The following is a 12,797-nucleotide window of genomic DNA, read 5'->3' on the forward strand; positions in this document are numbered from 1 at the left end:
CATGAAAAAATTGCACAAATAGAAATGAGTTGCATGTATTGTTAATGTCAAAGAATTTGTATTGACTATTTTTGTAGGGGGTTATTGTGGTTTTTTTACGGCCAGCCTCCCAAAAACTTAAGACTATTAACCCCTTCCTTATTAGTCTTTTGAATTTCACCCAGGCTCACCCTGTCAGTACATTACCCTCAAGAATATCTTTCTCAGCGGTTTCCAGGGCTGAGCCGATACCATTTTGAACTGATACCGATGCCAATACTTTCACCGATACCAATGCGGATACCGATACTTGTATAATTGCAGTTAAAAATAACAAGTTAGTTACCGACCGAGTCATACTAATTAATCACATTGCATTCTTGTAATGACATTAAATTATTCTCATATTAATCTATTAAATTCCATTCTAAGTAATCCTTATGCAGGATTGTAATACTTTAAAATGTCATGTTTTATTTGCTAATTTTATTATTTTTTGTGTGAAGTTCTCTCTAGATACAGAGGATGCAAAGAAATAAGTTTTTTGTTAAAAATATTGCAAGACTTTTAAAACTGTTGTAGTTACACCAAACAATCTCGGATTGTGTTTCTTCTTCAATTTCATGTGAACACTATTCGTTCTTGTTTGGTTTGATAGCAGAGGGAGAACAGGGACAGTTATTAAAATAACGCTCATCTGACCGTCTCTCTCTCTCTATGCCCTGCTCTCCCTAATTCTCGTCATTTGCAATGAAAACAAGTCACTGTGCTATCGGTCGATACCATCACATAAAATACTTGAAGAGCACAAGAAGAAATTGTTGAATCCACAACCCTCGCTCCCCGCTGGAACGTAGCTAAAACAAAGCGAATTCCACATTCCTCATCCGGACTGAAACACTCTGCAATCATCTAGCCCGGAAACAGCCAAGGATGATAGTAATGATGCTCTCAAAAACGTCCACCTTTTCTTACCCCACGAGTGTGAGCAGGAATTGGATATTAATGATTTCGTTTATTTCAACACAATCGTTACCTGGTAGTTGCATGTCTTCGAGAAGTTTGTGTTCAGTTTTCCCTTTACTCATGCCTTTTATCTTGTCTTGTCAATCATCCGTACCAGGATGGTGGGTGTTTGTTTCAGTATTTCTCGGAAAATGTATGAGCAGATCAACTTGTGCTGGCTTTCAACTTGTCACAAGGAAAGGTGAACGAACACTTGAACAGGAACAAATGTTGCTCTTGGCTGCGCTCGAAACCAATGGTATCGGATGATATCGGTGGAAAAAATTCAAGCGATACTTATCGATAGCGATACCGCTGGTATTGGCTCAGCCCTAGGGGTTTCACATCTTTCATACTGCGAGATTCATACCTGCACGGAGAGGTATTCCACCAAGAAATCCAGCTACCGTTCCGCCACGGAGGTTGGGTGTGAGTAAGTGCCAGTAAACAAAGAATCAACACTTAAGAGAACAAAGAAATAAGAATCTATTTCGAAAGAACAAAAGTGGTTTTGTTGGAGAGAAAGAAGGAGAAAAATTATATGTGCTACGGGGGAGGGGAGGTGAGTTCAATCCTTAAGGTCGCAATTGTTTCTGAGAATTTTCAATTTAAACTGTTGCGGCGAGAATTTGGACGCAATTGCCCGCGCTCGCAATTGTCCGGGCTCCGCATCAATATGGTAAAGCTTTAATTTATTATAAAACACTTTCGTGAAGAAAAATGTACCTATTGTTCTTCCAAAGGCTTGCTTTCAAATGTGAAAATGTTATTTGTAATCGTTCTTCGTTCCAAATATTGCCCCGTGGTTCAAATCTGGATGTGTTATGTGAAACATTTTCAATATTAAAAATAAGTCGCATGTGCACCAAGAATCTCTAAATGGTCCTACAATTACTTCGTATGAACTTGGAAGGCAGGAGTAATTATAATACAGGGTGTTTCATAAATAATTTCGCACCCTGATATTAGCATATTTCAATCTTATGAAATTTCAAGCCATTATCAGGGAACGCTGATGATGAAAAGCAGAATTTTCCAAATCTCAATAAATTTAATCTGAATCAGGTTGAGGTTACAGGACCTATGGTGCAAATCTTCCTCGAGGAATTCTATCAGGTAGCGGGTCCGATCTGATGAAGTTGTTTTCAGCACTCTCCCATGTCTACATCCCAGTTAGATGAGTGATGTGCCTCGGAAGAAACAGAAAAGAAAGCAATTAGTAATATCCATTAAACTACAATGCTATTCATATAAAAAAAGAATAATACCAAATTATAAGAAAACTAAACATTACAGTAAGTGCAGTGTTAGACTGGTCGCTTTTAATATCGTGTGAGCTACGTAATTGTTTTCCTCTTAGCTTCGTTTATTTGTTTTTACTGATAATTCTTTCTTTCGCCATCACACATTCAGTGGTATATGTTCTCATTTGTGTTTTCTTATAATAAAACATAGGTTCTTTGTTACCATGGTTTGACTTCAGATAGCTATTTGCTAATAAACTAGTTTACAATATCCGAATTTCTGTTATCAATAGTATACGTATTAACAAAAAATCAAAAGCAAGTAATTGTATATGACAATTGGAATGAATGAAAAGATATTTCAGCATATTTGATTTAGCATTTAAAATCAAGTACTAATGAAAACCAATGAAATTGGTTACTGTAAATGCGATGTTGCCGCACTTCCTTCCATTTCAAGTAAGGTGGCTGAAACAAGAAATACGGAGCCTCCACCGGGATCGAACCCGGGAACCCTTGATTTCAAGGCTTCAACCATAACTGGCAGGCTATCGGAGGAGGCTCACATTTCTTTACTTTTTCCTGACAATAAATGGTGTTAACTATACACTAGCCATTCATATAATAACCTGATATACTATGTATACACGTATGTACCTTTCCTCGTGCATACTCACGTCTGTAGATAAGTTGCCAGATAACAGAGTGGGGGGAGGGAAGCCTGTGTACCTCTCAACTGGTTAGGTTGATCTTTCTTCTTTTGTAATGGTAAATATTTGTTAATAATGTTACAAACGTTGATTTTCCTTGGAGGTTATCATCTTTTTTTTAAAAAAAAATTTAACGACCATTTTGCATCACTCTTATTCCGCTTCGGATGAGGATGCAGGATGCACTGATTGGACAAACATCCATGCCCTATATTAACCAGGATTAGAAGTTTCACGAAGAGATAGAAGCCCATGAAATTTAATTTATTCACTACAAATGCATTAATTGATACAACCTTGAATGTAATTGTTATTCTCCTGGATCGTCGGTGATCGGAACTTCTCATCAGATGCATTTTTAAAATACATCAATTAAAACGAAGTGTTAAGATGAACTAAGTGAAATACTGGAATGTTTCTCTGTACATGATTCGAAATTTTAATGCAGTACATTGCATCATTACGTCATACCATTCACTTATGTTTCATATTCATAAATATTATTCTTTTTAATTTGTTGTTCGAGATATGGAAAAAGTTCTCTCAAATAGCAAGTTAAAAATGACCAACATTTAATACGTTATTCTACATTACATAAAACGAAATTTAATTTTAATGTCAGGATTCACTACCTAAATTTCAAGAATTAATAAAAGCTTTGTTTGAAAGTGAAAGTTAATAAAATAGTTGATACATCTCAATGTAGCATTAACAATATTTAAAAAAAAAACATTTTAGTTCATATCTGACACCATTTACACGTTTATTAATCCTACACAGTTTGTGCACATTGTGGTATTACTTAATGCATTTGTTTTTCTATATGTATGACCACTTTCATCATAGCGCGTTACGCTAACCACTCCTAGACGGAGGCTGGCTAACATCAGTGGCAACAGGAGACCAGAGTAAAGGTAGAGTAAACAGACACTCTAAGCATTTTCCAATAACCCTTAAACTTTATACGTTGGTATTGTTGAAAGAATTTACACCTAATACAGTTAAGCATTGTGGCCCATAATTTTATTGCTGATCTTGATTGATTGATTAACACCCCATGCCCAAGCCGGGATTCAAGCCCGGACTCCTGATGTCGTCCGTGTGCTCAACACTCATACACGAATGCCGACATTATCTCTGATATCTCAAACATGTATTTTTTTCTGTTGTTTGTTTAAAATTAAGTACTGCGGGCGTGAGTATCCGTTGTATTCAACTAGGTGATACACACAAAGTTCAAATCCGTTTCATTAGCTACATACCGGGTGGTCAGAATTAAAGTTACCCAACTCAGAACCCTCTGTAGCCTCTTTGAGAACTCTGAAATTTGGTGAATCCACTATGCAGACCATAGGGAAAAAGATGGCGATAAAAAAGTTCAATTTTCCGCCACAAGGTTGAAATATGGCGCTGTACTTCCATGATGGAATGTAATAATGACGTAAATTGCTCCAATTGGTTATGGATTTGCCTTTACCTTGAAATCTTGCAATAAACGAGAGATTATTTTTCAGCGCTACATTTCAACCTGGTGGTGGAAAATTGAACTATTTTTTTTATTTTATCGCCATCCTCTTCCCCATGGTCTGCATAGTGGATTCACCAAATTGCAGAGTTCTACGATGCCTCAAACAGGCTACAGAGGGCTCTGAGATGGGTAACTTTAATTCTGGCCACCCGGTATTTATGTAAAAGTTAAAACTTAGCCACTTCGATAGCAGATTTTGGTTCTGAGATGGAACCTCGGGCGGTTCCTTTGTATGTGTCATTTCATAAGTTTCAAATTACATCTGCATTGCAAAGATTAGTTTAAAATTGAAAACAAACGCAATGCTAAATATACGTCTGACTACCATGTAAAAGACCCGGGTTTGATTCCTGGCGGGGGAGGATCGGGATTTTTCCACCTGTTCAAGCTGCTCCGCCGCACACTCAGCGTCGTATGAAGTGGGTATATACCGGCCGAAGGTGGAGGTGATGTGATCAGCACCACGCTCCTGGCCGCCTTTACCCCCAGAGTTATTTCAACATTACTAACGTATAAAGTTTAAGGTTGGTTGATTGATTGATTGATTGATATGCTTTATTTCACTTCCGTTTTTGTGCCACTTTTGGCTAATTTGCGAAGATGGCGATGAGTGATGACATGATGAAATTGATGAATTGACACTCACAAATATCCATGCCGAGGCCGGGATTCGAACCCGGGACCCTTGGCGTCGTAGCTCCATGTGCTAACCACTCCGCCACGCTTATAAAATTTAAGGGTTATTGAGAAATCGTACGGGTCTTTTGCATGGTAGTGAGACGTGTATTTAGCATTGCAATTTTTTTTTCACTTTTTAATGTTACGGCGGGCAAGGTAAGTAGGAAGCGAGGAATACACAGCAGACCAACCAGATAACAGCTGAGTGTACCTTGAATTCCGAGTATTATACGCGATTGTCACTATTTAATTCCAAATGCCATTTATTTTAATTTCTTTTGGGTGTCTGTTATTTAGCTGTTACCCTTCGGTTACATATAAACAGGGTGGTCTTTGAAAAGGAGAGGAGGGGGAATTCCACCACTGATTTCTACATCCCCCTTATGGTTGCCAAGGCCTCCCAGATGGCGCAGTTGTAGCGTCGTCGCCTTGTAATCAAGTGGTTCGATACCCGGTGGAGGCACAAGTGGTTCAGATCCCTCTTTAAACTGTAGGTCCAGTCCCGATTAGCCTTACTGTGCATAAAGTGGACTTAAAACACCAACCAATCAAGAATCACCAATTATGAATTACTTAGAACTCTGAAGTTTGGTGAATCCACTATACAGACCATGGGGAAGTGGATGGCGATAAAAAAATAGTTCAATTTTCCGCCACCAGGTTGAAATGTGGTGCTGTAATAATGAATATTGAAAAACATAAGTGATTTAGCTGAGCTATTAATTAGAAAGACATTTATTAGTGTCTGGAAGTGGCGAGAAAATAATCTCTCGTTTATTGCAAGATTGCAAGGTAAAGACAAATCCATATCCAATTGGAGCAGTTTACGTCATTATTACAACCCATCATGGAAGTACGCTGAGGGAGGGCCGGAGCAGCTTGAACAAATGGGAAATTTTCGACCCTCCCCCGCCGGGGATCAAACCCGGGTCTTTTACATGGTAGTCAGTAGTTAGCATTGCGTTTGTTTTCACTTTTAAACTAATCCTTGCAATGCAGATGTAATTTGAAACTGATGAAATGACACATACAAAGGAACCGCCCGGGGTTCCATCTCAGAACCAAAATCTGCTGTCGAGCTGGCTAAGTTTTAACGTTTACATAAATACCGGGTGGCCAGAATTAAAGTTACCCAACTCAGAACCCTCTGTAGCCTGTTTGAGGCATCGTAGAACTCTGCAATTTGGTGAATCCACTATGCAGACCATGGGGAAGAGGATGGCGATAAGAAATAGTTAAAATTTCCGCCACCAGGTTGAAATTTGGCGCTGTAATAATGATAGACATTTGTTAGTGGTTGGAAGTTGCGAGAAAATAATCTATCGTTTATTGCAAGGTTGCAAGGTAAAGGCAAATCCATAACCAATTGGAGCAGTTTACGTCATTATTACAACCCATCATGGAAGACAGCGCCACATTTCAACCTGGTGGCGGAAAATTGAACTATTTCTTTATCGGCATTCTTTTACCCATGGTCTGTATAGTGGATTCACCAAATTTCAGAGTTCTACGATGCCTCAAACAGGCTACAGAGGGTTCTGAGTTGGGTAACTTTAATTCTGACCACCCGGTATGTTATAAATATACTCCCATTGCTTCATGCGGTATTTAACGCATAATTCAATGTATATTTGTTTTCAGAGAAATTAGGAGGACATTCAAGTTTCAACACTTAAAACGAAGTTCGGAAATTCGTTGTTTTGGTAACAAAAAATAAAGCACATCTTGAATTTTCCGTTAGAAATAATATTAAATAAGCCTACTTTACTTTGGTAATCCATTGAAAATAATGCGCGTTTTGCATTTGAATTTAGCATTACAATTGTAAGCCTAACTCATTTTATTTAAGTACGTGAATTACTTGCATAATGAAATTACCATTTTTTACAATTGTAAATTTACATTTACGTAATTCCAAATTTAATTAACATAACCATATACTTGATTGGTATATATAAATCAATTTCCTGCCAATTACTTTTTTTGTACTTCTATTTCTTTTATTCTCTTCCTATTTGTTTGTTAGTCATTACCTCTGGCTATCTAAATCCTAAGATGAATCGAACATCTATTGATGTATACTTGCACGTCTCTTGTAACTTGTATTGCCTGGAAATATATTTGGATTTTATTTAGAACATGAAGTAGACACTCAGGTATAGTCCTAAGCAAAAACACTGAAAATGACAATTTATGAAACAGTAAGGAGCAAACGCCATCTAATGGGAAAAATAGCTGCCTACATAACAAAGCTCAAAATCCATTGTGTGATACATATATTCGTTTTAGTTGGGGCAAATCAGTTACTTTTTATTATTCTTTACCTTGTAGATGTCGCTTGCAGGCATAACGTCTTTTTCCGTGTTTTTACAGTTGATCCAAAAAACATGTTCGGTGGTCCAAGAACTACATATTGGAATTATTCTTTCTTGAAAAGTGGTAACACGGGGGGCAGGGGGGGGGGGGCAATTACTGCCCCCTAATCATGGACGTCCGCAGATTTTTTCCACAGAGGAACAAGCAAGGTCTTTTTCCATGGGGCATTTTACCCCGATAATAGTGTTGCCCCATTAAAAAAAACTCCACTTGAATTTGAAATTATCGCATTAATGTAAATTACTATGACCGAAATCAAATTATACTTTTAGGTTGACATTCGATTTCTAAGGAGGAGTTGTGGCCATTTTTGCTCCCCCTTCCAGACGTCTAAGTCCCTTCATTATTATACTTTCACCTAGAAATTTAGTGTATAGGAATCTTATCGCCGTTATCAAACGATATTATACTATTATTGCTCCTCTCCAATCTTGGACGGAAATCAATTCTAGGGGGACAAACATTGAGATAAAAGAAAGCAAGGCTAGAAGTATCCAAGAGTAGCAAGACAAAAATATACTCAAGAAGGAATTTGTTTTCAGCAATGTTGATCCTGACAGCTTCTGTCTCCTTCCCTGAAATTTCGAAACCAGCGACGACATGTACTATCATCAACTGCATTTGCCCCATACACTCACCGAATGTTGCGGTAGGATTCGGCCTTTATCGAACTCAAAAAGTAAACAGTGTCACATATGTTGCTAATCGATATCAATTTCCCCCACACGTTACTATGTCCACTCTGTCCTCGTCCACACGAACTGTCTGTTGCTGCTCTGAGGTTTCCACGATTATGTGACCACAGATCCATGCATTGGCAGCGCTATCTGTGATGTTGGCACTACGCTAAACGATGACCTGTCAAAAGGTGGTAGGTGCCCACAGGGGGGTATTATGGCGCATATGTAAATATTTTACACCTTTAATGCACCATATTTAATCCATTAGATGAAGAGAAGAAAGTGTTTAAGGGTATTATCGAAGGGGGTTGGGAGATATCCAACTTTTGCATTTGACATGTGGATTCTGGGGGGGATTCTGAATTTAATTTGGGGGGGGAACAGTATCCAACTCTAGGTCTTATATTCTGGTGGGTATTTTAGTTACAGGGGGATTGAGCCTTAAATTGAGGGGATATCCATTTCTTGTGTATTGCTATTGTATTAGACTGTTGCGGAAATTCTGGTGTGGAGACTGAAAATTAATTTTTTGGAGGAGATGATATCCACTCTTCAATATCAACAGTAAGTCTAAAATTGATTGAGTATTAAATTTAAAGAGGGAGATATGAAGCTTTGGATAAAGTGTTAAATCTTAGATTGTCAAGGTATTTCTGTAGAGAAAAGAGAGTACGAACATTATATTTTGGAGACTGTATTTAGCGATGCACACGCTTTCGACCCAGAACGTGCCAAAGGAGAAGCTGCAAAGACTAAGAAAGTACCGATATAATATTAAATTAATATTCTTCAAAGCCTGCAAAGAAATGGATGTAAAAAATTTCTTGCTCGCTTCGTTCACAATAACGAGTTGCAAGGATGCTTGTTTGGTGCTTTAATGAGGTGAATGTGAGGTTTTTAAACTATGGCTGGGTTAGAAGATAAGCGATATTCTCGATTATGATGAACGATTTTAGGGGGGGTCTTGAGTGATGGGCCCCCTCTTATCGTAATTAAATCGTGCGGATTGCGATATGGTTTGAGGGCGTGAATGATATGATTTTGGGGGGTGAATGCGCCATTGGCCTTGGGGGATGGGCACCCCTGGGTGGTAGAACTTTTGCACGTACGTAATAAGTTGCAACAATGGTTCTTGCCTAGGACATTAAATCTTACGATGTAACGACCCTGCGTGGTCATCACATTTAGCTATCCTGCGTGATAGCCATATTCTTTAATATATAATTATTAATGCTTGAGAAATGCCCTGCGAGGCTTACGCTTTTGATTTATCTTTTATCTAATTTTGAGTGCATTGTTGTTAAGCATGAAGCATATATTGTTATGGCACACACGTTTTGGTTAAAGAAAGCATGCTAAATACCCTGCGTGGTTTACGCATTCAGTTATCTTTTGTGCAGTAATTGTTGTTTAATTTGTAACTTGCATTGTTGAATCTCTTTATCTTGTAATTTCTTTAATGTAACGTGTTCAGTTTAGCACACAAGTGTTAAGTTTATATCGCCACATGCTAGTGGTTTTTACAATGCTAAACTTGATATTTTATAACGCACGAGTTGCATCTCGTGAATTGAAGGGAGTTTGCAACGCTGCAGCCGGCTTAGTTCCGATTTTCTCCACCCGCCTCAGTGCTGCCACCAAACAGTATATAAACAAAGCAGCGAGGCCCGGAGCTCAGTCGACTGCCAGATGCCGACTGCGAAAGACCTGGTTCCCAGATCTAGTCTGAAATAGTGATGGGTCATGGCAGTTCCTTTTCGGGAGGCAGTTCACCGGAGCTCGCTCATCGAAAGGAGTCGTTCACCAGGAGTCGTTCAAAGGAACGACGAGGCCACGGAGCATGCTCTCGGACGAGGCAGTTCCTTTTAGAAAGGCAGTTCATTGGAGCTTGCTCGTTTAAAGAGTCGTTCACAGGAGCTACCATACCAACACAGCTCCAAGTTGGTTTCGTTGGGCGGGGGAGGGGATGGAAAGAATTAGAGGGGAGGAATCCGCCTTCGCTCAAGAATGGAAGAAAACATAAACAGCTACTAAAGTCACTCCGGCTAGAGTTTGGACTTGAGGAACCCCAGACTTTTCGTCTCCACTTGTGCTAGTGTGAAAAGGGGGGGGGCGAAAGCGGTGTTGCCAAACGTCTGAGAGTCTGATTTTTTTTTTGTCCAGTCGTACAGGACATATTTTCCTGTCAACATGCACCCGTCGCTCGCTCGCATTTCAGGCAGAGGCAGGGAGGCGGAGACCCACGCATTCGCTTCCTATATACCCCTAGGCAACCGGCTTCGCCGTGCTTGGCCTTTTTGGGGGTGGATTCTCTCGAGGGGGGCGATGAGCTGAAAACTCGGAATTATTGCGGAGGGTTAGAATTCTTTCTAGGGGTATTCTGGAGACTGTTCGTATGAACATCTCACTGCAATCAAGGTTTAGGGTCCAGTTACTTGTCGTGGCATATTTCGTTTTGCTCGCCAGTTAAAATTGCACGTCGAGTTACGATTACTCAATATTATCCATCCTTTATAGTTTATATTAATTTCATTGTTGTCTACACAGCGATATCAAATAGTGATTGGAAGTGAACGACCATTATGTGTTTTACTGATATCCTCACAAGAGTATCTACAGAATGTTTAGTAAGATCCTGAAATTTAGGTTGAATTCAGAATTTATGCGATATTGAATGGGTGGTTGGGTCGAGGGGGACTCATGGGGCTGCAGTTCCCTCCCGAAATTTTAAGAAATTCAAAAGTTTCAACTAAAAGTATTTTTTTTAAAAAATCAGGAAAACCAAATTAGTAACTGAAGAACCTCTTAAATCAACCTCCCAAATACAATTTTTGTCTTTAAACCACTTTTAACCGTGGTATCAGTATCGGAAGATATCGGTTGGATTATATTTACCGACACCGGCCGATACTTTTCCAATATTTTAATCTTTCGCGAGGCTTGCAAATATGCAGCAAGCACTTTCAGGGTGTCCTTGAATTTATGCATAATTCCAAGTTTCCGTTATTTTGAACCAATGTTGTATGGAAAAGTGTATTTTGTGATTACGTAATAGTATTTTCAGATTTTGATGTAATTCTTACGTTTAAAGCATAACCCTAATAAATTGATACACACAATTGGAAGTATTTACTTACACTAATATTAGTCAATATTTTGAACAGCTTTTAATTAATACGCGTCATTTTCAAACAAGGGTATCGGTGAGATAGGTAAGAGAATCAGCATGGGTGTGGATATCCGTTCAGCTCTAATAATTATGAAATGTTTTATTACTTATTCCGCCCCACGGGAAAAGAATGCAGCTTTCTAACATCCACATTTACAATTCCAACCCTCCGAAATAAAATCCTGCTTACTCCAGTGGTACTATAGCATGTTATGATGCGTCTATCTCCATTAAGCGGGACTTTTCCTTCCAGATGGACATCACGGACGTTCTGATAACTCCCAATCACTTTTTTAAAACGGAATCAAAGGGCCATTATTATCTCTTTCATTTTCAAAATAATCTCGCACTGCACGAGTCTGGCCACGCATAGGAATACCACGCCCTATAATTTTTTCTTCCGATTTCGCCGGTGTATTCGCGTTAGGCTCATCATCTTTCAGTATAAAAATCACAGATTGTACCGCTTTTTTGTACCGCTAGGTTAACTGTGACGATAAGATGGATAAACTACTACAATTAAACATACATCCGCTGTATTTTTTTTCCAGGGAAGGGTAAACAAGGTATTTTTCCAAGGTGTCGAATGAGGCATATTTTCTCCCAAAATAGTATTATCTCCTAAAAAAAACTTCAGTTTGAAGTTAGCATGCACCTGTAACGCCCTTCTAATAAGTATCATATATTGAGATTGAAATGAAATTATAATGTGTAAACTGTACGAATTTTAGGTTAAAATTTATTTTCTAGGGTGGCCGTAGCCCCTCCCCAACTTTCCAAACGTTCATACAATTAAATGGATACACGGTCAAACAAACACCCATAAGAGAATGGAAGAAAGGACGCTAAACCTTTGACTACGAAGAATAGCATTCATTGTATTTTTCAAGCTCTCTCCGCCTCCCGACCCCACTTTTACTTTACGGTAATGGAACAGCACGGAAACTGAATGTTGTCGTAAGTTTGATATAATGATGTTCTAATCTGTCAAGTTCCTTCTACAGTTCCTTGCAATGCGAGTTGCGAAAACATGCCAGAAAAAGGGTTAAAGGTGAATTACTTGCTCATCCCTCCCTCATTGTTGAGCTTCTGCAGCATTTCTGTTGTAAACAGAGTTGCACGCATAACTAAGCGGAAAACCGCCACTATCAACAACCAGCAACAAAAGACGGGACCTCGCTCGCTCTCGCGCTCTCTCTTTCTCTCCCCCTCTCCCTCTCTCGCGCAGGTTCGTAGGAGTGAGTCATCGACTGGGAGCGTTGGCAGCATACAAGCAAAGCTCACGACTCCTGAGGAACTACCACTTGTCATGGCAGTTCCTTTTCGGGAGGCAGTTCACCGGAGCTCGCTCACTCAAGCAGCCGTTCAAAGGAACGATCAACTCCTCTCGATGTTGGTTTCGTGCAGCTGAATTGAGGGGGGTGGGGG

This window comes from Lepisma saccharinum, chromosome 21 (assembly GCF_977018435.1).
Source record: "Lepisma saccharinum chromosome 21, izLepSacc3.1, whole genome shotgun sequence".
Lineage (NCBI taxonomy): Eukaryota > Metazoa > Arthropoda > Insecta > Zygentoma > Lepismatidae > Lepisma > Lepisma saccharinum.